This window comes from Pleurodeles waltl, chromosome 5, assembly GCF_031143425.1.
Source record: "Pleurodeles waltl isolate 20211129_DDA chromosome 5, aPleWal1.hap1.20221129, whole genome shotgun sequence".
Taxonomy (NCBI): Eukaryota; Metazoa; Chordata; class Amphibia; order Caudata; family Salamandridae; genus Pleurodeles; species Pleurodeles waltl.
Window position 1 is genome coordinate 174,618,228 of NC_090444.1, and position 27,050 is coordinate 174,645,277.

Here is a 27,050-nt window from a genome sequence, read left to right on the forward strand (position 1 = left end):
TCGTTTTTTACACAAAACTCCTTATTTATATTTTGACACTAGACCCGTCTAACGTAAAAATACCTGAGTTATCTCCATTTTTAGGACGCACCAAACCACCTTGCGTCGCATTGTGACAATGATATGCAAGGTAGGCGTTCTCTTCTGAAAATTGATGCTAGTGCCATATTTACCTCCCTATGCTAAAACGATATGCACCAAGGAGGCGAAGTCACAAAATGACGCTCAGACCGATTAGCGTAACAATTTAATGCCTAGTCAGACCAGGCGTTAGGAGGATGTTAGGCACATTTTCCAAGGGAAACACCATGGAGCTCACCATGGTGTCACTATTTTGGGCACATAGATGTCCACCCCTACCCCCCACATCACCATCATTCACACCACAGGGGCACTACAGGTAGAGGGAGCCCATCCCAGGTAAGTTGAAGTGTATTTGTGTTGTGTGCCACTGGGGGCCACTTACATGAGGCCCCATGGTTGGCACTGGTTGTGTTGGGGTTGTCCTGGGGACACATGTCTTCTGTGGTGGACCTTGGGGCTGTGGTAATGTCTCTTGTCTAAACTTAGACAGGAGTCATTTTTTGGCAGCTTGTGTGCCAAAAAATGATGCTAGGCTGACTAGCGGAAAAATGTTTGCCCCTAACCAGTCTAGCGTCATTTTTGGCCCATCAGCACCATTTTCCCTAACACCATTCTGCCCCGGCTAGAATCTTTTTATCAGACGCTAGCCAGACCTTAGCGCCATTGTGCGTCTTTTTTTAAAAAGAGTGCATGGACTGTGTCGGGAATGGCGTTAGCTCGCGCTATATTTTTTAACGCACAACTGCGTTAGCGCAGTTGTGTGCCCCTTTACATAAAAATGGGCCTTAGTGGCTGCAGCCTATCTCTGGGTCATATGACTGGTATAGTAAGCAGTTAGGTTTTGTGTATTCCCCCCTAGACATCAACACAGAATGGAGAGCTTAGGTGTGCCTGGGTGGGCCATCACTGGCATGATGGGCCTGTGAAGCTGGGCACATCCCTACTTACACTTGAATAGGCTGTCCCCTGCCTCCACACAAAGGGCTGCATATCCTGTGTAGAAGGTAGGAAACCTGTGCACTTCAAAGGGAAACCTCTAGAAGCTTCTCCCACTTTAAAGGAGGCACCTGGCATAAATACTGGACCTCAGACATGAACCCTTCAGTACACTTCTGGACCTTTGGAAGACTCTGCCAGGAAGAAGGATTGCTGTGCTTCTGCAAGGACTGCCACTCTGACTGCTACACTGAAGGACTGTCACCTTGCTAGACTGCTGCCCTTACAGACTGGACATGCAACCTGTAGCCAGGACCACCAGAGTTACTCCAGGGCCAAGTCTCTTGTAACCTACACCTGGACTCTGTAACTGTGAGTCCTCCCCTGCCAACCCACCTATGGATCCATCAGAACTGAAGCATCTCTTCTCCTACGCAGCACAACCCCCAGCTGAACTGACGCATCACCTGTGCTGTGTGGACTTTTCCATCACAAGAACTCTGCACCACAGCCCACAACTTCATCAGAACCGCTGCTCTTAGATGCATCCTCAATGCAGGCCCTCACATCGTGAACCCCTTGTTGATGGCAGTTTCAACAGCGACGCCGGATTCTGCATTGCAGCCTCACGGCTCCTCAGAAACGAAGCATCGCCCAACTGGGTGATACATCCTTGATGCTGGACTTTGCATTGCAAGCCCCCCATCAACGGGATCTACAATGATGATCCAGGACCTCACACACAGCTTTGCAGCCCCTCAGAATATTTGTTTTGGCTGTGTGACACATCTTCAATGCTGGATCTTGCAATGCTCCGCAACTAGGATTTAAGGTACTCTTGCTCAGCTGTGTCCCTATAGCAGGCCCACGCTCCATTCAGGCTGGCCTGAACTTGTCACTTTGTTCCAGTCCGGCACAACCACATATCCACAGTTGGAGTTTTGTGCTTTTTGGTGCTATTTTCTCTAAAATCTTTAAAACTGCACATCTCTGGTCCTCCTGGTTAGTGTTTTCTCATTTTGGTCTTGTTTTATTTATTAAAATGTACTTTATTTTTCTAATACGGTGTGGGATTCTTATTGTGTTTTCACTTTATTTTTGTTTGAAGTGCTGCATAAATACTTTACACATTGCCTCTCATATAAGTCTAACCGCTCTGTGCCAAGCTGCCAGAAGGTTAAGCACAGTTTAATTTGGAATTTGCTTATCACTTTAACCCTGGCAAGAATTGTGATTACTGTTTGAGAAGGGTCTCCCCTCTCAAACAGTGTCCCAATTTCTTACAAATATTTATTGATTTTTTTTTATATGTGAACCCTAGTCTTTATTCGCAAACCCTCCAGGACCAGTTGGCCTTTGTTAAGCCTTCTTGTCCCCACAGGTTTCATAACCCATGAACCAGGTCCAGGAACCCAGCAGGGTTGACCAACAAAGTTGCAAGAGCCCTCACTTGGCATCTGTGGACCCAGGAGAATGGTTTGTAAACTTCAGCATTTTGCACTTAGATTCGTGAGCACCGACCCAGGGCCTGCAAAACCAGTGGCAAAAATGCATTTACATGTATGCATGCCTGTATATGGTATTTCTACAAAATGAACCTAGCCGAAAGGCAGAGGATCACTGTACAGGGTCAAAGACAAGCATAGAGTCAATGAGTGTTCTTTCAAGAGATGTGTCTCCAACTCTTTCCTAAACTGGAACAGTATTGTAGTGGCCCTGATTGATGTGGGGATGTTGTTCCAGATCCTGGGTGCATAGGTGGGAAAGTCCTGCTGCCTTGCTTATTTTTTTTACCCTGCTTAGTATGCAGTCTGTTGGTGTTCTGGCTGCGGGTGTGCCGAGAACAACCAGAGACTGTGAGCTTACCTGCAGGCTGAGAGAGTGTGCTGGTCATAATAGTTTTGTAAAAGATGCAACGGGTTTGGAAGATAGTGCAGGACGGCAAGGAGAGCAAATAAGTTCCATCAGGATGGGGGAGATGTGATCAAATTTCTGCAGGCCCTGGATGAGACATTCCTGGCGTAAACAATGCTCTCCAGAGGTGCCAGTGTGAAGACTGGGAGGCAATGGAGCAGGGTGTTACCACCATTCAGATGTGGGAGTAAGAGTGCTTGAACAGCAGTTTTACTTTCTTTAGAAGAGAGAGCTGGCACCAGTCTTTCTTTGCTTATTTTGCAGTGTTTCTTTTTTTGCAGATTTATATAGCACACACTTGCCCCATTGAGCCACATCCTTTCCTCAATGGTTAAGTTGGTCTCCAGGCTTAATACAAGTTACTTGGCATTCTGTAAAATTTGGACCTTGAAGCCATCAAAGTTCAAGTCATTAAACCACGTTTGTAATGTTTCTTGTTTGGCAAATAGCAAGAATTCTGTCTTGGTTGGCTTGACCTTCAGGTAGGTAATGACACCCAGGTCTGGGTGAGGTGCAGGCGGTGTTTAAGGCGTTGGGTGTCTGAAGCAGAAGAGACTTTCAAGTAGAGTTGTGTATCATCAGCATATTTGGTGAATCTTGGTGCTGTTATCTGAGTAGAACACCACACTATTCCATGTAGAAGCTGAAGATGACAGTAGACAGAATGGAACCCTTGGGGTGATAGGCATCCTTTGGCCGTGGAGGTGCCCATGTGAACAAACTGGAGTTGGCTGGAAAGGTATGAGGAGAAGGACACTACTGGTGAGGCCCATTCGAGTCTCCAGAGTACTTATACGGGTGGGATGGTCGACTATGTCAAAAGCCGATCAGAGGTCCAGTGATATCAGGAGGCACTGTCATCTTCATCTGTGGTCATGAGGACATTGTTTATGGTGTGTAGGATCTTGGTGCTGCAGTGTGATCTGAAGATAGACTGGTAGTCTTTCAGGAGACGTTTAGCATTGATGGATCTTGGAGTTGAACACAGACCACTTTTTAAATTACCTTGCTGATAAATGGTAGGTGAGTGATGGGCCAGTAGTTGGTGAGGTCATCTGGATATAATGTACTTTTCTTTTGGAGTGGGGGGATCTGCCCTGTTTTGAGAGCTTCTGGGAAGGTACATTGAGCGAGGGAGGCATTGACATAGCTTAGTAAAGGTTAGAGGGTGTCTTCAGAGAGAGCTTTGATGAAGGACAATGGTAAGACATCTTCCTCCCAAGTGACATTTAGGGAGTTGAGTATGTCAGCGATATCTGCAAGAGATAGGGCTTTGGAGGATGACCGTTACAGGATTCTACTGGAAGAGGTGGGCGTAGGAGGTGATGCAAGTGTGGTGTTATAGACATTCTGTATTTTTCACTGAAGAAGTGGCTGATGCCATTTCACTTTTCTGTGGAGTAACGAATAGGTACATCTGTCAAGGGGTTGATGCAGTGCTTGATTTTCTTGAAATGTTTTGCTTCTGTTGGTGTCTTCCTTCGTGGAGATTGGTATTGTACTTTGCTTTGGCTGATGTGATGAGCTATCAGCATTTTGCAGTTAGAGTTCTGTTTTTCCTTCCATTTTCTTTCCTGTATGTGGATGGATGGTTTATTGTCAGACAGATCTTTTGAGTACCAAGGTGCTGAAGGTGTTGGTTTGCTCTTACTTGTTTTAATTAGGTTGAGGATGTTCACATAGTTTCCCAAAAAGTTATTAAAGGGGTGTTGGAATCAGACAGAGAGTTGATAGGGTGAGAGATGAGTTCAAGCATTAGGTTCTCTATGAAGAAATCTTTGAAGGATCTAAAAGTATGGTCTTCCCTTTTGTGTTGACCTTGGGTTGTTGGAAGTATGTTGAGCAGGGAGATAGGGATGGTGAATGTGGTGTTCCCTTCCCTTTCAGGTATGGGTGGTTTGCATTGGAATGGTTGTGATAATGACAAAAATTAAAACAGAAGTGACCTTTCGAGTGTGCTGGGTGTGTGACATGCTCTACACTGTTGATTGTGTCATTGAGGGTGAAAAGAGTGTCTCTTGTTTTTTATAGCTTGTTTTATCAGGGAGGCTGAAGTCACCCAAGAGAGTGGTGTGCCTGGGAGGCCTATAGATGAGAGGAAAGCTGGCAAACTGAGTTGCTAAGAGTGGGAAAAGACATGTCAACAGCTACATGTGTTACTTGCTTGCATAGGGTGCAGGGCCAGGAACATTTATGGATTACAGCTATCCACATAATGGATGCTGTAGCCTGTAGGGAGAAGGACATCTAGGATTTGCAAGAATGTAAGATTAAACCCAAGATTTTAGTCTCTTTGGTACTGCACCATATCAGCCAGCGGGTTAGGGGATGCCCTACCTGTCCCATTTTCTCTCTGCTCAGTTTTGTTTACAGGATACTGCCAAATCCCCATATCCTGTAATAGAGGTTTCAAACAAGGCTCAGGTGCATATACCCCAGTTTAATATTGGTTGTGCTCAGGCCAATAAAGTCCCCTTATGACAGTCTCAGCACAATGCAGATCTCTGTTTCCGTTCAGCAGCTAGGGGGTAAATGGAAATGTGTATCTCTGATCGCTCTCACTTCTCCTGCAGTGTTGGCAGGCTCCTTCCCACTTTCCACAGGCAGATTGGCTTCCAGGCACTTTAGGTAATGGGTATAGCTTTTTCAGCAAGACAACTGTCCAGGTGATGCTTCTTTACCTCTGGGAAGCTGACTATCTGGAAGACACCAGCGTTGGTTGAACAGTGGTTCTCAGAGTACTCTGCAGATCACTTCCTTTCTTGGTCAAACAGAACTTGGAAGTGGAACAACAATTGGGTCAGTGGCTCCCACTTTTATACTGTCAAAGCAGACATGGGATGAGGACCGTCTATCTACACTTTCAGAACTGGTTTGGGTGGTTCTTCTTTTAAGCATTCTCTCCAGGATGTTATCAAGATACAACCTTTGTGCAGATGCTCCTCATAGCAGAGTAGTCTCCTGCCTGGAGTACGCAGAAATAGAGGTACAAAGTACCATGTGCTTTCTCCACTTCGCTTATCAACAGTCACAATGAACAGTGATCAGGAAAGAGACAAAAGGCAGGGCTCACCACAATGATCTCTCTCTGAACAGTAGACTAATCAGCATCTCCTCTCAGCAAAAGGATCTAATTGAATGTCTAAGAGCATTGCTTCCTCCGTCCCAATTCAGAGTATAGGTCTCCTCCCTCCAACTTCAGGAATGTCAGCAATACACTTTCACTGCCTGGGAAAACACACTTGCCTCTATTTGGTTGGCAGGAACAGGCCAGGGGCCTCCAAAATATGACCTGCATGCCTCCATACTGTTGTTTTCTCATACACATAATGCATGTACTACCCAGGCCCCATACATAAACATGCACAAATACACTTGAGTTGGTAGGGCAGGATCATGGTTAGTACACAGAAGCCAATCTTTACAAGAGTGGACCATTTGGCCTCCAATCTAGTGACACAGATAAAAGGGTCTGATCACAACTATTAATTCACAAAACATGGTTTACTGCCACCACTGCTCTCCATGTTAAACCACTGTCAGGGACAGTTGTCCACAGTCAGCCAAATGAGGGCACACTTGGTACTCCCCTCCAGATGACATTAGAGGTCCAGAACCACACGCATGTCAAAAGGCAAGTCTATTCCTCTGTGCACACACTATAGCTTTGTGAACCTAGGGACAAAATCAAAAACCTGGATACCAGATGCACAACTTTGGGCACTCAGGGTGGGAGAACATGGCTGTACACCATGCAGGGGAATTTCACATCCTGACAGTAACAGTGCTAATTATCTTCCAAATTACATATGGACTCATCAGGTGGTGCCACAGTTATTACCAAAAACACACATTTTTACCACCCGTATTTACTGTTCTCCCCTTGCTGAATTTGCACAAATTTTATAAGGCCAAGATCAAGCTAAGCATAAGTGTCTTGAAAAATTGTCAAACAACACTAACTTTATTGGCAAAACAAAAAAGAAACAGTTTTCAATTGTCAAGCTAACTAACTTTTTAACCTTTGAAGCCCACCAAGCACATTCTCATAATTCTAATTTCTTGAAAACACCTTAAGAGACTTACATCAAGTCAAGCTAAAGGACTTCACTGAGTAAAGATCTAGTTTTGTGCCAAGTTTGATGTATTTCTCTTCTGCAATTTTTACTGCAATGGAGAGCAAATATTCTTATGGAAGCTAAAATGAAAAACACTGTTTTTGACTCTGCTTAATTAGTAATAGTATTCGTTTATATGATTCAAATAGTTAAAATCGTTACTAAAGATGACATCGCAAATGTAAAACGTTTAATATTCCAATGCATTTAGTGCTCATTGTCGAGTCAAGAGTTATGAAATATATAGCAATAATACAGCATTGTTTAAAATCAGTTTAAAAATGTCTCGCAAATGCCGTGCTTATTGATTTTGTCAGTGCCGGATCCGCGTCAGGGAGTCAACAGCATGCCGTTGTCTGAGGGCATTATTACAACAGCATTGGTGGTACAAGTGCTGGTTGTGGGGGCGAAGCTGCTAGCGCAGATGACTGTGTGCTGGCATTTTTTTCAGGCGCTACAGTGAGTGAAAGATGCAGGTTGGAGAGTGAAGGGTTTTTTAATACAAGGTCTGTACCCTTGTTCTTGCTGGAGTTGGGCCGCTTAACGAGTTTTTGATTATGTTCATGTATTTGCCAAATTTTTCCAACTCAACTGTTTTTTCCATACGATGATTTTGCCTCTTCCGAGGCCAGGGTCGCAGAGGCAGTTGCAGGGGTCGCAAAAGGCAAGCTGGGAGTCGCAGCTGCGACCCCTGGCGACCCCTAAATGACGTCCTTAACCCCATATGCTAGGAAGACTGGTTTTAGTAAAGTGTGTCGTGCCTTGAGCAATGCCAGGCAGGTGCAGGTAAGGTGTTCCACTGTTTCCTCGCTTAGGTAACATAATCCTCATGGGCCAACAGTGGCAAGTGAAATCCATCCTGCATTTAGATCTTTGATTGGGAAAGCCGTAAGTCTTACCTTGAGAATGTGCTTGGGCGTTGTTTTCTTTAAGGCACTGTTCCAAAAAAGACTGGGCGGACTTTTCCCTGCACGAGTTTATGATCGTCTTAATGTTGCTTTTGGGCTCCTCTATGGTTTTGATGTCTTCCTGCCTGGAAAGATGTCTAACTTGTTTTTTCAGTAAGATTTGTAGTAGCATTGGAGGGATTGGGAGATTTTCACAGTTTTCCCAAGCCAGGTTTAAATTGGAGCATGCCAGAGAAAAATATTCTGTCCAGGGATTCCTTCCAGCGGTGAAGATGCCCTTCAGAGCCTCTTTCATTTTTTGAGCCGTCAAAGCACAGACTTTATGATGATAGCCAACAATGACCACCATATTCTCAAAAGACTGATTGCAGAGGCCAAACTCTAGTTTAGGGCATGTGAAGATCTGCTTGTAGGCTCGACATTGAGCCTTCTCCTTGATAGCCGATAAGACCCGGCAAAAGCAGGTGACCGCAATTGATGGCTGGAAGGAGTTTGGCTTTTATGACCTCCCGCATTGATGTTGTGGATGGGCTATGCAAGCTGGAGCAGAGTTTACACAAAGCATAGATCACTGCCTTTCTTTTTCCTTCCATGTGAGTGATATGCAGTTTTGACTTTCCATTACTAGCAAACCACATGCCCAGGTAGGTATACTTAAGGGCACCCATGATCTTCGGGTTACCTAGTCTCCATTGCAATTTGTGCTTGTAAGAATATTGACAGAAAGTAACTATCTTTGTTTTAACGCTGTTCGCAGACAGTTTGTTCTGTATGTTTAGGGTGACCAGATTTTGAGCAGCAAAAACCGGGACAGGTCAGACATAAAAGAAGGACTAACGACTTTACACTCACTTTTATATCTGGCATGTCCAGTTTATTTTGGGTAGCTTTGTGAATGTGTGCCTATACATGTGTGTTTCTACATATATATATATATATATATTATATATATATATATATAATATATATATATATATATATGCATATATATATATATATATATATATATATATATTTACAAGACTATACATATAAAATTAGCTATGGCTTGACCTCCCACCCTGCATCCCCAACCCACCCCCACCCACTTCTCTCTGCCCCCCACTCCATCTCTCTGCTGGGAGCAGACAGGGGACTGTGTTGCCTGACAGTAACAGATACAATTCTTTAATAATTATTGCATACTCTGTAGGCGTCTGTTAAAGGAGAGCATACCTTGAATTTATGCTTCCCTAGATAATCTGACCTTTGTCCCAAAAACCGGGACATTTATGTAATATTTGACCTTTGTCTAAAAAACCGGGACATTTGTTTAAATTTAAGAGAAGCGTCCGGACACCGGGACAGTCCTCTAAAAACCGGGACTGTCCGGGGAAATACGGTATGTCTAGTCACCCTATGTATGTTGTATATGTGACAAGCTTCTGCATCCCCACTTCAGAGGGGATCTATTAGTATCATATCGTCTGCGTACTGCATCAAGAAAAGGCACGCCTGGCTGATTTTAGGCACTAACAGGTTTGAAGTTATTAGTGATTGAACAAGATCTGCAGTATACAGGTTGAAAAGCATGGGTGCAAGGACTCATCCTTGCTTTATGCCTTTATCAGTGTAAACCTTTGGGGTTGCTGTGGTTTGTATCACCTTGGTTCTCACCCAGGTCTGGGAATAAAATGAGATTATTGCATATATTGCCATAACTACACACTGACTACACAATGGTTATAAAAACATAAATAGCATATTACACGCCATGCATATGCTATATATTGGATGTTTAGGAGCTTTCATTGGACACATGCATATTTCACAGGAACCATGAAATATGGAAAATATTTCACTGGTCACTGTGATATGTGAGTTTTGTCATCATAATGACAGACTCCAAACCACCATGCAGAACTTTACCATTGGCAGGGCTACTGGCATTATGCACCAATGGAGGACCGAATTATGCAGTAAGAGTGTCTGAAATATGCAGCAAACATTTGCATATTATATGGCACAAAGCAGCACATTCTCTGGCAGTACTATTTTGATCTATTTCAGCTAGAAACAATATTTTTGTTGAAATTTACAAATTATGTGGGAAACTTTGTGGCAAGTGTAGCAAATCCAGACCACAGAATCACATAATTCCACATTCTAACTCCAATCAGTGACCATTACTAGAAGCACCATTCAGAGAACAGTTTCAATAATCTGTACCTTCTTTGGAAAGAATGTGTTTTCCAACAGTACGATGGAGGTACGATAAAAGAACCCTATACTTACAAAACTCTGCTTGTCTTTTGTGTACCTGTCCATGATGCATTATTTAAGGTGATCTGCAATCTGAAACCATAATAACAAGAAGTACCAATCCCAAACACGAAAACCTTCACCAAATACCACAGTACAAAACATAATAGATCTATGAAACACCTACAGTGATCAATAGAAGTCTGAATAACATTTCTCACAACTAATGAAGTAGGCTGACCCAAAGTAACCAATTGCTGAGGGACGCTGGACCCACGCTCCTCTCTGTTGTTCACATTTGCTCAGTTTGCACATTTGCTGTTAAAGATGTCCTCTAAGTTTACAATTCAATATACTTAGCCAATGCAATATACACCTCATAATTATGATCACATTGTTGTGCCCTAAGGGTGAAAGAGAATAAGTATATCTATTGTGCTTACCTTAGTCAACCCTACTAGTGGGTCCGCAACCAGTGTTAGGTGAGAAGCAGCTGAGCAGCTTTCTGTACGACCCTCTTTTCTCTTTTGGACCGATACGGGGGGGGGGCGGAATGTTCATGCACCCATTACAGTGACATTTGCATTCAAGCTTCTGACCTTCTGGGACAAACCTGAGAGCATCAGTAAGATGTTGCAAAAAATCTGTTTTGGAAGAAGGCAGCGTCAATGGCAATTGCACTGTATGAGTATTCTGGATATGGAATTATGTTTAGATATAATTTCCAAAACACAAGGAATGTCTCTGCAAATTCAGACTAGGTCCAAATAATGGGCCAATATTACACCAGACTTCAGCATTTTTGTTGGACTTTTTTTGCCTATCCAGGGTCATCCCCAATCTTTTTGCCTCCTGCCTCCAATTTTTTCCAGACCTGTTGCTGTTAGCTTTTGCACTCTGAGCACTTTACCACTGCTAACCAGTGCTAAACTGCATATGCTCTCTGTGTAAATTGTATGATTAATCGGTTTATCCATGATTGGCATATTTGATTTACTAGTAAGTCCCTAGTACAGTGCACTAGAGGTGCCCAGGCCTGTAAATCAAATGCTACTAGTGGGCTCTGTAGTCATGTCTCAGACCTGCCATTGCAGTGTCTTTGTGTGCAGTTTTAACTGTAAATTCGACTTGGCAAGTGTACCCACTTGCCAGGCCTAAACCTTCCCTTTTCTTACATGTCCGACTACCCTATGGTAGGCCCTAGGTAGCCCCAACAGCAGGGTGCAGTGTATGGTTAAGGTGGACGTATAGTAATGTGTTTTATATGTCCTGACAGTGAAATATTGCTAAATTAGTTTTTCACTGTTGAAAGGCCTGTCCCTCTCATAGGTTAACATGGGGGCTACCTTTAAACCTGATTAAAGTGTAGATTCCCTTTGGGAGCGGATGGACATGTGGAGTTTGGGGTCTCTGAGCTCACAATTTAGAAATACATCTTTTGGTAAAGTTGATTTTAAGATTGTGTGTTTGAAAATGACACTTTTAGAAAGTGAGCATTTTCTTGCCTATACCATTTATGTGACTCTGCCTGTTTTGTGGATTCCCTGTCTGGGTCAGTTTAACAGTTGGGCTGGTTGCACCTCACACTAGACAGTGATACAAAGGGAGCTGGGGTGTAGTCTGCATTTCCTGATGAGCCATCTGTGCTAGGAGGGAGAGGGGAGTGGTCATTCTCACCTGAAAGGGCTGTGCCTGTCCTTACACAATGCAGTCTCCAACCCCCTGGTGAGTGTCTGTGGCCTGGACTGGGCAAGGCAGGATTTCACATTCAAAAGAGACTTTACTTTGAAGTAGGCCTACTTCAAAGGAGAATTTGTGTATAAAAAGGGCATCCAAAACCACAGACTTTAGAACACTTCTGGAAACAAGAGGAACCTCTGCCTGGAAAAGAGCTGATGAGCTGAGGAAGAAGAGCTGGCCTGCCTGTGACTGTGCATTTTGGAGCTATCCTGCAGTTGCTGCTTCTGCCAGAGTAAGAGGGCAAAGACTGGACTTTGTGAGCCTTCCATCTTGAGCAGAAATCTCCAAGGTCTTGATTTAGTGCTTGCCTCCTGTTGTTTGAAGTCTCAGGGACAGTCTAAGAGAAGGAAATCCACCCACAGAGCGCTGCGCGGAGAAAATTTCAATGCAACTCTGATCTGCGGCTGAAGAAATGACGCGCCGCCGGCTCTGTGGCTGAAAATCGACGCTCGCCAGAAATGCAACCGAAGGATCGATGCACGGAGCTGGAGAAACGACACGCAGCATCGCTGACGGAAACTTGGAGATCGAAACTCGCGCTGCGTGGTTTTTGAATCAGCGTGCGGCTGGATTGCCCACACAAGTACCGCTGGGTGTGTATAAAAAATGCACGGCCTGCCCGGACCCGAGAGTACTGACCGGAACAACGCATTGCTCTCTTGCGGAGAGAAGAAACGACATAAGTCAATGTCGGTAGCAATACCCACGAGTAGAAACCTAGGCCCATATTTATACTTTTTGATGCAAAACTGTTTGCGCAGTCAAAAAGTATAGCGCTGGGTTGGGCCATTCCAGGAAGCCAGTCGGGAACCAAATTTATGGAATGGCGCAATCTGGCACAAAGGGTGGGCTAACGTCATGGAAAATTACTTTAGAAGGGTGGAGGTGGCGGTATGGGAAATGGGGGTTTTGCATAAAAAAATTACATTAGGCTGGTTAGAGGCAAACAAAATTACTCTAACCAGCCTAGTGCCATTTCTTGATGCAAAACCATCCATACCTCATGACTTCTGTCTTAGAAAAGAAAGGAGTCGTGCCCACCATCCCAATAGCCAGCGCAGGGGACAAGGGTCCCCTGGCCATGGCCATTGCACCAGGTGCCATGTAGTGGGGCCCATTTCAGGGCCCCCATGGCACTTTAAATAAAAAATTAAAATACTTACCTCTACTTACCCTACACTACCCCACCCTCTGGTGTCCCTCTGGTGTGGGTGTGGGTGTTTCCTGGGGCTCGGGTGGGCATCTTTGGGCCCATTCCATGGTGTTTGACCATGGAAATGAGTCCACAGGTCCCCTAAAGCCTGCCCTGACCCAGGCGTTAAATAATGGCGCTAAGCAGGCTTAGCGCCATTATTTAGGCACGCCACCCTCCCGTGCACCATTTTTTAACAGGAGGATAAATAAGGTGCTAGGGCCTTAGAGTAATTTTTTGAATGGGAACGCCCACCCTACATCTCATTGACACAAGGTGGGTTCACGCATCCGAAAAATTACTTTAACTCAAATATTTTGACGTTAGACTAGTCTAGCATCAAAATGTAAATATGGAGTTAAGTTTGCGCTGAATTAGCATAAAAAAAATTATGCTAATTCAGCGCAGAGTATAAATCTGCGCCTTAGGGTCTAATGGGATTTGTGGCGGTAGTATACCACTGAGTTCCCCAATGATTGCACTCCAGTAGGTCCGTATGCGGGTACAGCTCCAGATTGTATGGCAGAAAGAACCCTCATTCATTTGACATCACAGACAGAGTGGGTTGTGAGACCTCCCTTTGGCATGCAGGCGGGTCTAATATAGTACACTTGGTGTGATATTTTGAATTGGACCAATCTTAACCATGCTTTTATGTATACTTCTGTAGGGTGCATTAGAGCCGTCTCCCAGTCAATGTCCTCCATGCTCCCCACCTCCTTCACCCATTTGTCTTGCAGGCCACATAGGGTATCTGGCATGTTATTATTAAGGGTTTTGTGCATGGAAGAAATCAAACCTTTACCTAGTTCGTCCATCAGTGATCGTCCCTCCAACTGTGCAAAATATGGAATCCCTTCACCCGGGAGGCCCCCTGCCCTTCATATGTGCCTCATCTGTGCCTATTTTAGGAATTGACTCTCGTGCATCCCATACTCTCGCTGAAGTGAGGCAAACGGCAGGTTATTGCCCATTTTCGACTAGGTCTCCCAGTTTGGAGTTCCCTATCAGATCCCAGGCCCTAAAGCCATGCAATGTTCACATTTCTAGAAGCCAGTGTCCCTACCCTAATGACATTTCCAATTGTGGGCTTACTGTACCACCCGATGGACTTCATGGCGCTATTCCAGGCCCTCATCGTGACCTGAGTGGCTGGGAGGAGAAGTGGATTCCACGACTCCCATATAAGTAATGTAAACAGGAGTGTGATTTCCAATACGACTGTTATAGTCTGAATGTGGAGTGATCTAGGGATGTAGACAACCAGCCATTAGCATTAATGAGGTGAGATGCCCAGTAATAAGTGTGTACATCCAGCAGAGCTATTCTGCCATGGTATTGTTTGCGCTGTAGAGTTTTTAGGGCTATTCTGTGGCGCTTGCCGTCCCATAATAGTGTGCACATATCGCTTCAATTCTTATGAAGGTTTCTGTAGAAATGGGGTGATATGTATTTTGGACGATATAAAGTAAATTAGGTAGTGACACCATCTTAAACATGTCTGCTCTCTCTAGCAGTGTGAGGAGCCGCCCCTTCCACCTCTCTATATCCTCTCGGCAGGCACCCATCACTCCCCTGAGATTGCGCTCAAAGCATATTTCCTTATTCAGTGTCATAAATATGCCTGGGTATTTAAACCCAAAGGGTGGTATTTGGCAGATGATAGGAGAGAGGAAGCATCTCTATCCTGTTCTGTAGAAGATAAAGCACCGACTTGTCCCAGTTAATACGGTAGCCTGAATTGCTTCTGTATTCCTCAAATACCTTTGAAATCATGGGGAGGGACGTGGAGGGTGTGGTAACATAAAGAAGGATATTATCCACATATAGCAAGATCTTCTCCTCCAATGTGGTCCTTCCTGAGATGCTGAAACCACGGATCCCAGGGTGGTCGTGGACTGTATATGCCAATGATTCAGTTGTGAAGGCAAACAGGAGAGAGAGGAGACAGAGGGCAGCCCTATCTTGTTCCCCTATCCTTGGGGAATTCCAAAGGGACCACCCCATTTACTCTGATGGATGCCACCGGGGCCTGAAAGAACAATTTGATCCATTTCCTATATTGGGGACCAAACCCAAATTTAACCTGGGTATTTTCAAGGAAAGGCCAGTGTACTGCATCAAACACTTTTTCAGCATCTAGTGCCAGAAAGGTGTGAGGTCCCGACCGATCTTGTATTTAGTTTAACCAATTATGTGTACATGTAAGATTATACCAAGTACACCTACTGGGCATAAAGCCTGACTGGTCTCGGTGCATCAATGGTGTGATAACTTGTATAAATCTAGTGGCCAAGATGGTGGCCAATGTTTTTCACTTCTTTATTGAGCAATGAGATCGGGGGGTATAAGCCACAGTGTTCCTTTGGTGTGCATTCTTTAAGTAAAATCACTATAGCTGCACGCCTAAGGTCTGGGGGAGGGCCCCTTTCTGATCAGCTTCTTGAAACATGCTTAAGAGATGGGGTCCAAGCATCTATGTATCACTTGTAGAATTCCACTGCAATTCCATTAGAGCCCGGGGTTTTATTACAGCTGACCTTCACCGTGGTGGCATGGACGTCCGCCAATGTGATCTCGGCCTAGAGCCCCAGTATCCAGTGCCACAGTTGTAACCAACTCCTAATAGTGTTGGGGTAATGTCTCCAGTTGTTAAGTCCTATACAGGTTCTCAGAATGAGCAAAAGCTCCAGCAATGTGATCAATTATCTGGTGTACCCACCAAGCTTCTGCTTCCTTTTTTTCCAACCAGGCTACAAGCTTGCTGGCTTTATCACCAGCATTGTACAGCCTATGTAAGGTCGCTAGCATTTGGTTTTTGGCACTCTCTTGTGCTAAGGCTCTGTATTCATACCTCAACAGTGACAAATGTCTGATGATAGGGGGATCAGGCCCCGGGCCCATAGTTTTCTTAAGCTCCAGTAGTTGACCTTCAATTCTCTCTAGGTGACCTCTTTTTCTTCTGAGGTTTTCAGCTCTATTATGAAGGACTGTTTTATAAAGCACTATTTTTAGATGCAACTGAGTTTTCATTTTACTTAAAGTAGAGCTCAGTGTCCACCCTAAGTCCAGCTGCTACCTCCCGATCTCATAGGTCCCATGCATTTAGGGCCAGATTTACAAGGCCCTATCGCCACCGAAGAGTCAGTTTTTGTGGCGCTCTGGTGGCGCAATGCCCTGCGCTGCATGTACATGGTGGCGGTAAATCACTTTTTGTGGCTTAACATCACCTTGTAAATACGGCCCCTTCACATGCAGCACTTTGTGTGGAAGGGGGGTGCAATTGGTGTTGCTGTGTTTGTGCCACAGCAACACCCATTGCATTTTAAAGCTGCCTCAGATTTATGAGTTTTCGCAAACCTGAGGCAGCGTCAAAATCTAACTACACCCCAGGGGTGGCCTTAGAGTGGCGCTACGAGGAGAAATGGTTTCATTTTCCCACATTTTTTCCTCTTTCTATGTGTGCTGTATTCTGCAGCACACATAGAAGGAGCAAATCGCCATTTAAGATTGTTTTTGTCCAGGAAGGTGGCCTTACTCCTCCCACCCATTCTCACCAGTAAGGGTGAATGATCCAAGAGGCCTTGGGCCAGGTAGTCGGCCTGTTGTACCGTATGCACCTCTCCCACTGGGGCAAACATATAATCTAAATGGGAGAATATCTGTAGGCCCCAAAGACATATTAATAGCTTTTTTTAAGGGGGTGAGCATATCTCCAGAGATCTGAGAGGCCTAATGTAGTTATAAAGTGTTCAAGCTGGGTGGGATGTGCAGATGAACCTGTTGGTCTCGTTCTACCTTGCTCAGGTATCATAAAATCATTAAAATCGCCACCTATCACAAGTAATACGGAGTTTGCCTCCAACACAATACAATGTCTGCAGTGTGGGGGCCTGCAGCCGGGGAGGTGCATATACGCTAATTAATGTGACATCTGTCTGTCGCCAAAGTCCCTTGACTCCAACATATCTCTCCAATGGGTGTATCCATTGTTTTGTACTTTTAAAGAATACCCATCTTTCATGTAGAAGGGAGGACAGGAAATGCAGGAAGCGAAGCAGCTGCCTATCTGGTGGCTGAGAAATAATGCATTGAATCTGTTCCCAGCCACAGCCATGCACAAACCAATGTGCCTGTGGCTTCCCTCCCCAAATTGAGGCTGTATCCAGAATTTGCATAAGCCTTGATTGGCATGGTAGTGTCTGTATCCCCTTAACCCCACAACCCCAACACCCTGAATCAAACCCAACCCCCCCTCCCTACCCCAAAAGGACCCGCGTGAGTAAAACCCTTCATCGGTGAACATAAACTACTCAACAGGGGAAAATAAAAAGTCTGTAGCCCACCACCCCTTCCCACTAACTCAAGCCCACAAACTTCAAAAACAGCAACAGAGGCACCTATCCCTGTCTCCTTGTCCTCTCCCACCTCCTCGTTTGACAGCTCCCTGTCCCTTTCAGTGGTTCTGATTCTTCTGATGCCCACAGGGTGATCCACTTGTGAGTCTGAGGAGATTGCTGGGTGTTCTGGAGTACCCTGCCTCCACCATGGCCTGTCCATTTCTCCCTGCAGTTGTCTCAGACCTCTCTGCCCAGGTTGTCATTTATCTTTTGGCCGGGTGCCCTCTGCGACATAAGGGTGGGAGCCAGGCTCCCCCTTTCGATGTCCCAACAGCCTGGAGCGTTCCTCCAGCCAGGACCAGGCCTCCACTGGTGTCTGGAAAAAAGAAGGGCTTCCCTTGAAACAGAACCTTAAGCTTGGCTGGGAACAGGAGCACATAATGCAACTGGAGGCCTGTTTTGCTTTCACTAATGACCGAGCTGACAAAACTCTCTGGAATGCACTTCTCAGTTCAAAGAAGACATTTAATATTATTTCACCACGAGGTTTCTAAAAAAGGAGGTTAGCATGTTAAAAGCACACGTTTAAAAATAGTGACAGCACTGAAAGCAAAATATACCAAAATGATTCTCAACTGCAATGTACACAACAAATATATGTAGTTATATTATATTATAATTGCAAAGCAAATAATGAAGTAACAATTCATCACCGTAGGGCCTGCCAAGCTCTTCATCTTTCTCATGCCAGCAAAATGATGACCCCTTTTGACTGCAAAAGAGAAAGAGATAACCACCCCCCCGGGACAGATATCCGGCATCCAACATCAAGAATCGTGATTGATGCCACTCTCCCTGCTGCACTGGGTCTTTTATATCTTAAAAAACCAGAAGGAGCTTTCCAGAAAAAAAACCTAATTTAGCAATTCAAACATGCTGGCTAATTTAGGTCAGAGTTAAAAGAAACAGGTTGGAAATGGCCAGTATCCCAAGGTGTCTCTCCCAAACCTAAGCCGTTCCCTGCTGTCCTTATCATGCTGACTGACTAAATCCCCCATCATATGTCCTAGCTCTTCAGTGAGAAAGAGCACAAAAACAAGCACAGTTTACAATGTCAAAAAGTACGAAGACATTTAACATGGCAGTGTCTAACACTACAATAAAGTCAATAGGCAGCTAAACTGAATACAAAATGTAGTCTGCAACTGGTGAACACTAGAAAGCTAATCTAGGTGCAAAGTGGTGCAACACAAAGTTAGTGGTCAAAACACATATTTCACTACATTCCACCGTTGGATCAATGACTTTGTGTACTTCTCTCTCATTTTTTTCTCTAAAAAAAAAATTACAAGCCATTGTACACAGCAACATAATGAAATGATAAAAGCAATCACTAGAAAGCAATGGAAGTGGATTAACGTATTGATCTTATAAACAGTTAAACCAGACACACCTACAATGAAAAGACCGAAGCTTATATATTCTGATTGGGATAATAACTGATTGAATAGTGTCTCTAGGATAGCAAGTTGGTATAGAATTAGATGAAAACATCATGCGTTCTAATCATGTAAAGGTGCACGGTTCACCTGTAAGGTTTGCTGGAATATAAGCGTTCCCATACAAGAATGGTCAGCCAGCTGGCAACTTAAACATGCTTAATGAGATTGGCAGCAGCCATCAGATGATAACAAGCCATGGGTTAGTTCCAGTGGAAATGTAATCAAACAAGTTGACAGAACATCCAGGGTACTCTGCACTGATCCCATGCAGAACTTTGATCTGTGAAGCACAATTAGTGCTAGATGGATCCATAGGTTTTGTACTTTAAAAGCAGTAGGAGCGTTGCACAAAGGTTATCAATCAGATTCAAGTTGGGGGTGTGGTCCCTCCCCCGACCCCACATGCAAGCACCCAAAGGGAGACCACACAGCACAATCATGGTCAATGGCAAGTCATAGTAAGATCTGAAACAAGTATGATTTTTCTTGCAAATAACATTTGTCATCTGATTTGTGCTCCCCTTTTTCCTTTCCTTGTTTTATAATCTACAAGACGTTATTGGGGCCCTTTGCTATAATTTCTGCAAGTTCTGGAGGGCCATTCAGGGATGCAACTCACACCTTAACACTGAGGTTTTTATCTGCTGAATCACAGCTTCCCTTTCCTTGCACTGTCAGAAGGGCTGGGGCAGCCCCTGTCCTCACTGTCGAGACGGGGCCACTCACCTGAAAAGCAGGATGTCTGCAGGGGCGATGGTATGCCCCGACCTCCTGAAACACCTCTCAGCACTTCCTGGTGGACACAGAAGCCCCCGCAGGTGTCCCGAAAGGAAAGGGGAAATGGAAGAGAAAGAGACAAAACACTGCCTTGTCTTGCCGCCCGGCCCAGGCAGGCACCCTGTATCTTCAGGGGTAGGCAGGTCATTGTTGTCAGAGTGATAGTACAGTTAGTACACTCAAATTCCTTGAAACTGAATCTCTCTTTCTGATATGGGCACGGGAGCGGTAAAAGAACACCCGGGACGCTCCAGCACTTTTCTTGGATAATAATAACTGTTGGCACAATTACTAACACTGGATTACCAAAAAACCCAAACTAAGTACCATAGCAATAAGTGCTGCAACAGTAGGGCTGGCTTCACAGAGATTCACTGTTGCACACTACAATTAGAACTGTGGTTGCACTTATCCTGCAAAAGAAAGACAAATAAGGGTATTAATTATATCACATATAACTTTCCTGCATGCGTATGGTTAAACTAAAAGGAACAAAAACAATCCAAGAAATACAAATATCCACTCTGGGTTCAAACAGTTAGGGTGGCACAGTTTGCTTTGGTTTCACTGTGTGTGTGAAAAACCCTTCTCTCCAAAACTGAAACACAGGCATGAATGACACAATTTAAATCCAAAAATTATGATATTAGAGAAAGAAAAGTCACGTAAATGCCCTTTTAAAAATGCACTGTCACTTGTTTAGTACTTGAGCTCAAGTACTATTTCCTGAAGCACATTTAGGCAAGTAACTACAATAATAATGTGGAATGTTCAGAAATGCATTTGTCTCTTCAAGATAGGCAGTCTGCCAAAATACGAGGTCTGAAATGCACCAGCTGTTCTAGGAAAGCGCAGCGCTCAAAGAACAAACTCCCTGGAGAATGCTAGTCACTTAGCTGCAGTCTTTTCCTGTGTGCCAGAGGAATGCCTGGTGTCAGCTGGTACAGGAACAAAGAAAAGAATTGCCACAAAAGTCCTGAATACGAGGATGACAGCAGGGGCTGGACTTCCAAGTCAGATGCTGAGATCCGGAAGCAAAACAAAGTCAAGCAGGGAGGCACGCTTTACTCTGCTATTTATAGCCAATCAGGAAAGCAGTTGAGTTTCCATGTGTGGATGAAAATAACGTCACCACGCCCAATCAGAAGCACATCTCTACACCTACTCACATTAGCAAACAAGCATTGGTAAAACAAGCATTGATGAAACCAATTGTGTAACACAGCACATTTAGGCCCATATTTATACTTTTTTAGCGCCACGTTTGGGCCACTTTTTGATGCAAAAGCAGCGCAAACTTACAAAATATAGATGTATTTTGTATGTTTGCGCCACTTTTGCTTCAAAAATTATGCAAATGCGGCTCTAAAAAGGTATAAATATGGGCCTATGTTTACTTAGAAATATGAATGTTTAACCAAGAACAGAGATATGATTTAACCCTAATCCATGGGGATGCTGATAGATAACGCAGGCGACACCTTGGGGATTCCTGATAGTCCTCCCCACCAAGGACCCTCTCAAAGGCGGGGCTTGGAAGGGTGCAGGAGATGGAATTTTTTAGTAAGACGTGGAGTATGAACTGTGGTCGCGGGTTCCCAGGAATTGTCCTCAGCCCCATAGCCTTTCCAAGCCAATAAATAGTGCAGAACACCGCGGACGTGCCTGGAGTCAAGAATTTTGTCCACTTCAAATTCCATTTGTCTGTGTACTTTTACCGGGGGAGGTGGTGGGGCATCAAGGGTATCAGGGGAATAGGGACAGAGTAATAACACATGAAACACAGGGTGCACCTTGAAATCATCTGGCAATGTCAGTTCTATTACCACAGGATTGATGATTTTGGCAGTAGGAAAGTGGCCTAGAAATCAGGGGTTTAATTGTCTGGATCCTGCAAGATGGAGATTTTTTGATGAGAGCCACACCTGATCTCCTTTCTGATAAGAGGACTCCTTCTTTTGTCTGCTTTTTTTTTTTTACTTGAGGTTGATAGAGGTTTTTTGGTGTTGTACTTGTTTTTGAATCTCCTTTAACTCTTTATGGTGTTTCTGTACTGATGGGACTCTTGTGGCTGTTTGGGACCCAGTTATAGGTAGCATTCTTGGGTGCAGACCAAACAAAGAGTAAAATGGGGATACTCCTGTAGTCATGTGGACACTGCTGTTATATACAAATTCAACTAGAGGAAAAGCCTTATCCCACTTAGTAGACCATGTGTCAAGTAACATCTCAGGATCTGCTCCAGCGATTGGTTGTCACGTTCTGTCTGCCCACCCGTTTGTGGATGATATGCACAGGACAAGCGGACCTCCATACCGACAGAGGAATGGAAGCTATGCCAAAACTGTGATATAAATTGGGGGCCACAATCGGAAACAATTGTGGTGGGCAACCCATGAAGCCATACAATGTGTTGGAGAAACAAATCAGAGAGCTTGGAAGCCATAGGGAGGCATTTTAATGGATTAAAATGAGCCATTTTAGTTAGTTAATCTACAACCACCTATATGACAGTGTGTCCATTGGAAGCTGGGAGATCAGAAATAAAATCCATACTTATGGTATGTCATAGGGCCACCAGAATTGGCATGGGAAGTAACAATCCTGTGGCTGGAGTAAGTGGGGTGTTAGCCCGAACACAGGTGGAACAAGTCTGGACTTAGCTTCTGACATCCTGCACAAGTGTGGGCCACCAAAACCATCTTTGACAGAGCTCTAACATCTTTTTCTCACCTGGGTGACCTGCGAGGACAGAATCATGTCCCCAATGTAACACTGTATACTGTAATTCTTTGCTAGGGACGTACAACTGATTAGTATGGTATAGTAAACCCTCTTTTTCATACACATCAGTTGAACAGGGAACCTTGTGTTGGGCTTCTGGTATCTTCTCAAGGAACTCTTTGGAAGTGCACACAGCCACAATTGTTTCTGGGGGTATAATGATTCTGACCTGTAATAGCGCAACATCAGAGGATAAACCCATCCTAGACAACGTGTCCGCCTTTTGTTGTGTAGTACCAGGCCTATAGGTGATTACGAAGTTAAACTTGTTAAAGAATAGAAGCCAGTGTAATTGACGAGGTGTCAGGACCTTGGTTGCTTGAAAAAACTGTAAATTACAGTGATCTGTGTAAATAGTTGCGGTGTGTCTACATCCTAGTAGGTGGTGATGCCGATCTTGGAAGGCAAGCTTGATGGCCAGAAGTTCCCGCTTTGCCACCGTGCAATTTTGTTCTGCGGGTAGCAATTTCTTTCAGAAGTAAGCTACTGGATGGAAATGCCATTGGGACAGGACACCACCTACTGCCATTTGGGAAGCGTCTGCTTCTATGAAAAATGGCTGAGCCGGGTCGGGATGATGGAGAATGGGTGCTTCAGTGAATGTGTTTTTAAGATGTTGGAAGGCTTTCTCAGCTTCTGCATCCCAGAGGAACTTAACCCTCTTTCGTAGAAGACGAGTTATGGGAGATACCACAGTAGAAAAGTGGGGTATAAATCTCCTATAAAAATTATAGAAGCCCAAAAATTGTTGCACTTCCTTGATGGAGCTTGGGGCTACCCATGGCCTGTACCTTGGACCTATCCATGGAAATTCCATCGGGAATGATCACATATCCAGGAGTTCTACAGTCCTAGTGTGAAAAACACATTTTTCCAGCTTGGCGAAGAGATGATGCTCACAAAGCCATTGTAAAACTGCTCTTACATGCCCTATATGTTCCTCAGTGGAAGACGAATAGATCAAAATGTCATCTATGTATACCATTACACAGATGTCCAGAAACTCCTGCAGAACTTCATCGATGAAAAATTGAAATGCTGCAGGAGCATTACACAATCCAAAGGGCATCGCTGTGTACTCGAAGAGTCCGAATTTAGTTTGGAATGCCGACTTCCACTCATCCCCCTTCATCACTCGGATCAAGTGGTAGGCACCCCGGAGGTCGAGTTTAGTATAAATGGTCGACTGACGTACCTAATCTAAAAGTACTGGGATAAACGGAACTGGATACCGATTTTCTATGGTCACTTTGTTCATTGCGCAATAATCTATACAGGCGTGCAGCTCGCTATTCTTCTTGGGCACGATGAACAAAGAAACAATATTGGTGCCGTTGAATGACAAATTAAACCCTTAGCCAATATATCATCCAGGTAGTCTTTCAGGTATCGATTCTCAGGCTCAGACAGGGCATACACCGTACTACATGGTAGCCTTGCCCCTGGAATCAAGCCTATACGACAATCATATGACTTATGTGGCAGCAGCTGGGTGGCCTTCTGTTCACTAAAGACATCATGGAAGTCGTTATAAGGTGCAGGAATGGCCAGTGTGTCGTCCGGCTTGATAGCCGTAATATGTGTGGACCCACAATGCAAGGGTGTCACTAGTAATGGTTTGTCTTGGTAACAGGAGTGCCAGCAATGTTTAGAGTCTAATGTCACTGTCCTTGCTGCCCAGTCAATTTTGGGGTTGTATAACTGAAGCCAGGGTATCCCCAAATGGCTCAAAATACTGGGGCATTTATGAGGTCAAACATAATTTGTTCTGTATGGCTGTTTGCACAAAGCATGGACAAGGGTGTTGTTTGATAAACGTTAAGCCCGGTGGACAACTCTGAGCCATCCACGGCTCTGACTGGTTCAGAGACGTCTTTTCTGACAGTTGTAATATTTAGGGTTTTAGCGAAACCTAAGTCTAAAAAGTTTCCGGTAGACTCAGAGTCAAGCAATATGGGAATAACCTTACAAACCTGAGGGGACAACACTAACGTCACAATAAGAGTTCGATGTCAAGGTACTGGACTGGTGGTATTAGCCAGAAGATGTGAGACCATATTGAAAGAAGCATTCGATAAAATAGTCTCAGAAGTTATCGAGCCAGTAAGTTTTCTGCCTGGTCAGGAAGAGAGAATTCAGGCCCTGTTACCGCTCCTATGGCTTTCTTTGGAGCAGTAGGCTTGTTAGGACATTTCCAAGCAAAATGCCCTGCCTTACTGCAGTATAAACACAGTTTCAGTTTTTCCTATGATCTTTCTCTTCCTTAGATAGTGGGCCCCACGCACTGCCAATTTGCGTGGGCTTAGGTGTATTGTGAGTGGGAGCGGTGGACTCCTTTTTTCAGTTTTGAGCACCACTAAGCGTGTGTCACCCCGGAATTTTTTTCCCTTACGTTCACTCAAGCGGTGATCCAATCATACCACAAGGTCAATGAACTCAGAACACTCCGTAGGAGGTTCCACAATTTGGGCTAGAATATCCATGAGATCGTCCTGTAGGCCACGATAGAAGAGGGAGGGCTTCTTCTCCTCAGCCACTCAGTCTCTACCACCAACTGATTGAAAGAGGTGATATAGGACAGTAGATCCTTTGTTTCCCTGGCGCAAATTCAGCAACTCTTTGTCAATGGCTTGCACAAAGAGGTGTTTGGCGAGCAGTTTCCACAAGGCTTCCTTGAACCAGTTGAAATCATACAGTATAGAGTCATTGCGCTCCACCGGCGGAATAGACCAATAAGCTGCATTGCCTCCCAAATAAGAGATAATAAAAACTACCTTTGCAGCATTGTTGGGGAATGCAGCTGCCCGACACAAAAACTGTAGCTGGCACTGGTTAAGGCAAATGTTCAACTTGGCACTATATCCAAAAAACCTTTCTGGAGGAGCTAAGGGCACAGGGGTTGGTGTAGTGACCATTACCTGCATGGGTTGTGTGGTGGAAGTCGATGGGCCTGAATCGGGTCTAGGAACATGATAGACGGGTCAAACCGAGGGGCATGTAGTACTGGAGATCTTTATTTTAGTTTGATTCCTCCCCAGGGGGTGTCTTCTGGTTTATAAGGCTGTAGTTCAGTGTGGAACTCCAGGTTCTCTTGCTTTAAGGAAAGAACTTTCTTCTGTAATCCCACTAGGGCCCTAGTTAAATCTAATAAAGATGGAGCATCCTGATCAGCTGGTAAAGCCTGAGCTAAACCTTTGAAAGTACCCATGATGGAATCCATCACCCAGGCAGCCTTGTATGTTGTTGCTTGACTTTATGTTGAGACAGGGCCACTCACCTGAAAAGCAGGATGTCTGCAGGGGCGATGGTATGCCCCGACCTCCTGGAACCCCTCTCTGCACTTCCTGGTGGACACAGAAGCCCCGGCAGGTGTTCCAAAAGGAAAGGGGAAGTGGAAAAGAAAGAGACAAAACACTGCCACGTCTTGCCGCCTGTATCTTCGGGGGAGGCAGGTCGTTGTTGTCAGAGTGATAGTACAGTTAGTGCACTGAGCTTCCTTGAAACTGAATCTCTCTTTCTGATATGGGCACGGGAGCGGTAGAAGAACACCGGGATGCTCCAGCACTTTTCTTGGATAATAATAACTGTTGGCACAATTACTAACACTGCATTACCAAAAACCCAACTTAAGTACCATAACAATAAGTACTGCGACACTAGGGCTGGCTTCACAAAGATTCACTGTTGCACACTACCATTAGAGCTGTGGTTGCACTTATGCAAAAGAAAGACAAATAAGGGCATTCATTATATCACATATAACTTTCCTGCATGCGTAGGGTTAAACTAAAAGGAACAAAAACAATCCAAGAAATACAAATATCCAATCTGGGTTCAAACGGTTAGGGTGGCACAGTGTGGTTTGGTTTCACTGTGTGTGTGAAAAACCTTTCAAAAAGCAAATTCCCCAAAACTGAAACACAGGCATGAATGACACAATTTAAATCCAAGAGTTATGCTATTAGAGAAAGAAAAGTCACGTAAATGCCCTTTTAAAATTGCACTGTCACTTTTTGTAGTACTTGAGCTCAAGCACGATTTCCTGAAGCACATTTAGGCAAGTAACTACAATTATAATGTAGAATGTTCAGAAATGCATTTGTCTCTTCGAGATAAGCACTCTCCCAAAATATGAGGTCTGAAATACACCAGCTGTTCTAGGAAAGCGCAGTGCTCAAAGAACAAACTGGAGAATGCTTGTCACTTAGCTGAAGTCTTTTCCTGTGTGCTGGAGGAATGCCTGGTGTCAGCTGGTACAGGAACGAAGAACAGAATTGCCACAAAAGTCCTGAATACGAGGATGACAGCAGGGGCTGCACTGCCAAGTCAGATGCTGAGATCAGGAAGAAAAACAAAGTCAAGCAGTGAGGCACGCTTCACTCTGGTATTTGTAGCCAATCAGGAAAGCAGTTGAGTTTCCACATGTGGATAAAAATAATGTTACCACGCCCAATCAGAAGCACATGTCTACACCTACTCACATTAGCAAACAAGCATTGGTAAAACAAGCATTG